General features: G+C 42.8%; 1 protein-coding gene across 1 annotated transcript in view; it reads right to left on the reverse strand.

The window, feature by feature from the left end:
* Positions 1-6316, reverse strand: part of tspan9a (tetraspanin 9a) — a 281777-nt gene extending 275461 nt beyond the window's left edge. The window contains exon 1 of the mRNA XM_024423877.2: positions 5961-6316. The gene's annotated coding sequence lies outside the window, so the exon portion shown is untranslated. The remainder of the gene's footprint in view (positions 1-5960) is intronic.
* Positions 6317-6532: the final 216 nt, after the last annotated feature.

Raw genomic sequence — 6532 nt, forward strand, 5'->3', positions numbered from 1 at the left:
GAATGTCTTTGAGTGGCCCAGCCAGAGCCTGGACTTGAATCCGATCTGTTATCTCTGAAGAGACCTGAAAATAGCTGTGCAGCAAAGAATGGGAGGAACTCCCCAAATACAGGTGTGCCAAGCTTGTAGTGTCATACCCAAGGAGACTTGAGGCTGTAATCACTGTCAAAAATTATTCAATAAAGTACTAAATAAAGGATCTGAATGTATATGTAAATGTGATATTTCAGTTTTTTTTATTAACAGACATGAATGCTACAGGCATGAGTATGTCATTATGGGGTATTGTGGTTAGATTGATGAGAGAGAAATGCATGCATGAGAGCATCAGCTGTTCCGGATGACTGTGTAATCACGCTCTCCGTAGCCGATGTGAGTAAGACATTCACAAGGCCGCTGGGCCAGACGGATTACCAGGACGTGTACAGCATGCGCTGACTAACTGGCAAGTGTCTTCAACCTCTCCCTGTCTGAGTCTGTAATACCAACATGTTTCAAGCAGACCACCATAATCCCTGTGCCCAAGAACACTAAGGTAACCTGCCTAAATGACTACCGACCCGTAGCACTCATGTCTGTAGCCATGAAATGCTTTGAAAGGCTGGTCATGGTTCACATCAACACCGTTATCCCAGACACCCTAGACCCACTCCAATTTGCATACCGCACCAACAGATCCACAGATGATGCAATCTCTATTGCACTCCATACTGCCCTTTCCCACCTGGACAAAAGGAATACCTATGTGAGGATGCTATTCATTGACTACAGCTCAGCGTTCAACACCATAGCGCCCTCAAACCTCATCGCTAAGGACCCTGGGACTAAACACCTCCCTCTGCAACTGGATCCTGAACTTCCTGACGGGCCGTGCCCAGGTGGTAAGGGTAGATAAGAACACATCTGCCACGCTGACACTCAACATGGGGGCCCCTCAGGGGTGCGTCCTCAGACCCCTCCTGTACTCCCTGTTTGTTCATGACTGCGTGGCCAGGCACAACTCCAACACCATCATTAAGTAGGCCTGATAATCAACAACGATGAGACAGCCTATAGGGAGGAGGTCAGAGACCTGACCATGTGGTGCAAGGACAACAACCTCTCCCTCAACGTGATCAAGACTAAGGAGATGATTGTGGACTACAGGAAAAGGAGGACCAAGCAAGCCCCCATTCTCATCGACTGGGCTGTAATGGAGTAGGTTGAGAGCTTCAAGTTCCTTGGCGTCCACATCACCAACCATCTAGCATGGTCCAAGCACACCAAGACAGTCGTGAAGAGGGCACGACAAAACATATTCCCCCTCAGGAGACTGAAAAGATTTGGCATGGGTCCTCAGATCCTCAAAAGGTTTTACAGCTGCACCATCGAGAGCATCCTGACAGGTTACATCACTGCCTGGTATGGCAACTGCTCGGCCTCCGACCGCAAGGCACTACAGAGGGTAGTGCATACGGCCCAGTACATCACCTGGGTCAAGCTTCCTGCCATCCAGGACCCGCGGTGTCAGAGGAAGGCCCTAAAAATTGTCGAAGACAATTTAGTCAGCCACCCTAGTCATAGACTGTTCTCTCCGCTATCGCACGGCAAGCAGTACTGGAGCACCAAGTCTAGGTCAAGAGGCTTCTAAACAGCTTCTACCCACAAGCCATAAGACTCCTGAACAGCTAATCAAATGGCCACCCAGACCCCCCCCGCTGCGTGTACATAATTACCTCAATTACCTCGATACCGGTGCCCTCGCACATTGACACATTGACTCTGTAGCAGTACACCCAGTATATAGCCCCACTATTGTTATTTACAGCTGCTCTTTAATTATTTGTTTTTCTTATTTCTTACTTTTTTTGGAGGTGGGGGTGTATTTTCTTAAAACTGCATTGTTGGATAAGGGCTAGTTAGAATTTCACTGTAAGGTCTACTACTACAGTGTATTGTATTCGGTGCATGTGACAAATACAATTTGATTCGATTTTTTTTTAAATGATTTAATCAATTTTAGAGTAAGGCTGTAACCTAACAAAATGTGGAGAAAGTCAAAGGGTCTGACTATTTTCCGAAGGCACTGTATGCTGAAAGGCCAGGCGGTTCTAGTGTTAATATGGGAAGAATGGAAAATTATCTTTCCTTTGTATACTAGCAGGTGACTAAGCTGAAAATGTGGACTCACTAGTCAATTTTGTGAGAGAAGCATCACATTTGGCACAGAGGTAGATGTACAGTATGCATCCTGAAAATATATATATTGAACAAAAATATAAATGCAACATATAAAGTGTTGGTCCCATGAAATAAAAGATCCCAGAAAATGTTCATATGCAAAAAAAGCTTACTTCTCTGAGATTTGGTGCACAAATTTGTAGACATCCCTGTTAGTGAGCATTTCTCCTTGCCAAGATAATCCATCCACCTGACATGTGTGGCATATCAAGAAGCTGATTAAACAGCATGATCATTACACAGGTGCCCCTTGTCCTGGGGACAATAAAAGGCCACTCTAAACATTTGTCACACAACACAATACTACAGATGTCTCAAGTTTTCAGGGAGCGTGCAATTGGCATGCCGACTGCAGGAATGTCCACCAGAGCTGTTGCCAGAGTGCCAGAGAATTGAATGTTAATTTTTCTACCATAAGCCGCCTCCAATGTTGTTTTAGAGAATTTGGCAGTACGTCCAACCGGCATACCACGTGTAACCACACCAGCCCAGGACATCCACATCCGGCTTATTCACGTGTGGGATCATTGGAGACCAGCCACCCGGAAAGCTGATTAAACTGAGGGGTATTTACAGTGCCTTGCGAAAGTATTCGGCCCCCTTGAACTTTGCGACCTTTTGCCACATTTCAGGCTTCAAACATAAAGATATAAAACTGTATTTTTTTGTGAAGAATCAACAACAAGTGGGACACAATCATGAAGTGGAACGACATTTATTGGATATTTCAAACTTTTTTAACAAATCAAAAACTGAAAAATTGGGCGTGCAAAATTATTCAGCCCCTTTATTTTCAGTGCAGCAAACTCTCTCCAGAAGTTCAGTGAGGATCTCTGAATGATCCAATGTTGACCTAAATGACTAATGATGATAAATACAATCCACCTGTGTGTAATCAAGTCTCTGTATAAATGCACCTGCACTGTGATAGTCTCAGAGGTCCGTTAAAAGTGCAGAGAGCATCATGAAGAACAAGGAACACACCAGGCAGGTACGAGATACTGTTGTGAAGAAGTTTAAAGCCGGATTTGGATACAAAAAGATTTCCCAAGCTTTAAACATCCCAAGGAGCACTGTGCAAGCGATAATATTATTGAAATGGAAGGAGTATCAGACCACTGCAAATCTACCAAGACCTGGCCGTCCCTCTAAACTTTCAGCTCATACAAGGAGAAGACTGATCAGAGATGCAGCCAAGAGGCCCATGATCACTCTGGATGAACTGCAGAGATCTACAGCTGAGGTGGGAGACTCTGTCCATAGGACAACAATCAGTCGTATATTGCACAAATCTGGCCTTTATGGAAGAGTGGCAAGAAGAAAGCCATTTCTTAAAGATATCCATAAAAAGTGTTGTTTAAAGTTTGCCACAAGCCACCTGGGAGACACACCAAACATGTGGAAGAAGGTGCTCTGGTCAGATGAAACCAAAATTTAACTTTTTGGCAACAATGCAAAACGTTATGTTTGGCGTAAAAGCAACACAGCTCATCACCCTGAACACACCATCCCCACTGTCAAACATGGTGGTGGCAGCATCATGGTTTGGGCCTGCTTTTCTTCAGCAGGGACAGGGAAGATGGTTAAAATTGATGGGAAGATGGATGGAGCCAAATACAGGACCATTCTGGAAGAAAACCTGATGGAGTCTGCAAAAGACCTGAGACTGGGACGGAGATTTGTCTTCCAACAAGACAATGATCCAAAACATAAAGCAAAATCTACAATGGAATGGTTCAAAAATAAACATATCCATGTGTTAGAATGGCCAAGTCAAAGTCCAGACCTGAATCCAATCGAGAATCTGTGGAAAGAACTGAAAACTGCTGTTCACAAATGCTCTCCATCCAACCTCACTGAGCTCGAGCTGTTTTGCAAGGAGGAATGGGAAAAAATGTCAGTCTCTCGATGTGCAAAACTAATAGAGACATACCCCAAGCGACTTACAGCTGTAATCGCAGCAAAAGGTGGCGCTACAAAGTATTAACTTAAGGGGGCTGAATAATTTTGCACGCCCAATTTTTCAGTTTTTGATTTGTTAAAAAAGTTTGAAATATCCAATAAATGTCGTTCCACTTCATGATTGTGTCCCACTTGTTGTTGATTCTTCACAAAAAAATACAGTTTTATATCTTTATGTTTGAAGCCTGAAATGTGGCAAAAGGTCGCAAAGTTCAAGGGGGCCGAATACTTTCGCAAGGCACTGTACATCTGTAATAAAGCCCTATTGAGGGGAAAAACTCCTTCTGATTGGCTGGGCCTGGCTCCTCAGTGGGTTGACCTGGCTTCCAAGGCCCACCCATGGCTGCGCCGCTGCCCAGTCATGTGAAGTCCATAGATTAGGGCCTAATGAATTTATTTCAATTGAATGATTTCCTTATATGAACTGCAACTGTTGTAATTGTTGCATGTTGCGTTTATTTTTGTTCAGTAGAAATGGAGCCACCCCAGATTTGGAGTCACCCGCTGGGGGGCATTGCAGTCACTATATGTAAACATGTATGCTAAAATGTCCTGCCAATGTCTCTATAACAAGTCAAGATTCTCATCTTTCAGATGCAATTGGAAATTAGTTGATAGCCCATAGCGTTCCAAATGTAAAGCTATATATTATATTGCCTATCAGTGGCTATTTTCTGTCGTACCATAATGTCAAATTAGCTCAATCGCCAATTCATCAGCCTCTTGAGTATCACAGAAATACCACACGTTGAATGAATAACAGACAACGCAGCAACGGATGACATTTACAAAAAGATCTGTTCAAAACATGAAAAACATACGAAAACGTCTATTTTGAAACGACAAATTTGACTATAAATGCGTGATTATTTTAAAAGACATGTTAATTTTGGGGAATTGAAACCATTTACGTGCGTTACAAACGGTCAAAGGTCCAATGCAGCCGTGATGAACGATCTCACTGTGATATCTTGGTCTGTAAAGCCATTGATACAGATGTAGTAACATTGTTATAAGCGTATAAACAGGCGTTTATCTCTGCTTCAGACACAGCCTTTGCAACACAGAGACAGACCATCATCACTATGGCACTCAAGCTATGAGACCCTGCCAGTAATCGCGCCAATTGTTCGACAAGGCATGCTTCTCACATACTAGCACTAGACGCCTCTCAGCTGTTCCTCCTCAAAGTGCTCTGAATGTATGTTTTGATTCGTCACATTCCTTAAATCTGTGCATGAGAGAGCCATAACCCCTATGCATTCCTTTAGTTTTAGGAATACTGAATGCAGCAATCAACTGGCATCTTGTATGCTCACTAGTAGGATAATCACACGTGAAAACTATCTACCGAAAAGTCAATAATTGATGTAATCAGCCGTGCTAATTTTGTTTGTCCAGACCTTTATGTAAGGCTACATTTGATTTTATATTAATTTAGTATGCTATAGGGACTATATGTACATTTAACACATTCATCGCACGTATCTAACATATGAACGTGATATAACGTTGTGGTAGACTACATTTCTAAACATATAGCAACAAGCCTACAACGTTATATTCTAACAAATTACAGGCTACATGTGTGTTCTCTCTGCATGAAGCCCAAAAAGCGAAGGATAGTCTGGAGAAATCAACTGCATAGCAAAACAAGCTACCAGCTAAGTTGATAAAGTTATTTAACTGGAATTCAAAGTAACACCTAGTAATTGACTCAAGACAGTACTGTAGCCTAAATTACTGCAATATAATGTAGCCTTTAAATGCGGTCTTACCTGTTGAGAATCACCGTACAAGTTACTTTGTTGTTAACTGTCAGACTTGTATCAGCGCAGAACAAGTCCAGAAAAAAAACTATGCCTCGGAACTTCCAAGCAAATAATAAAGTTTGAATTCGTTCTTCCACCACGATATATTACTGTTTCCTAATGTGTTCCAGCTTTGTGCCTCCAAGGTGCCTCGGCTGTTTAGCGAAGACTTCAATCGGGACTTTCTAAAACTTCTGAAACCGTTACTCCCTCTAACTAACCTATGGTGATGATGGAAATGGATGTCCCCCGTTGGATACGGAAATCGAGCACGCTGGAAAACAGTAGAGAAGTTTACTTCTGCCGCGTTCCTATGCTAGTCAGAACTAGGAAACTCGGGAATGTCCTAATTGGTGATTCGTTGAATGCGGCACGTGTATAACTACAACCATTTAGCAAGTCGGAAATTTCCCAACTTCCTAGTTCCGAGTAGTACTGGAACGCGGCATAACTACAGGGACTGTCTACAGGGAGGTTTATTTGGGAATTCAATTTTCAGAGGAACCGTTATTCCAAAACTCAACAGTTTAGTTTTAACC

The sequence above is a fragment of the Oncorhynchus tshawytscha genome, linkage group LG06 (assembly GCF_018296145.1).
Source record: "Oncorhynchus tshawytscha isolate Ot180627B linkage group LG06, Otsh_v2.0, whole genome shotgun sequence".
Classification (NCBI taxonomy): domain Eukaryota; kingdom Metazoa; phylum Chordata; class Actinopteri; order Salmoniformes; family Salmonidae; genus Oncorhynchus; species Oncorhynchus tshawytscha.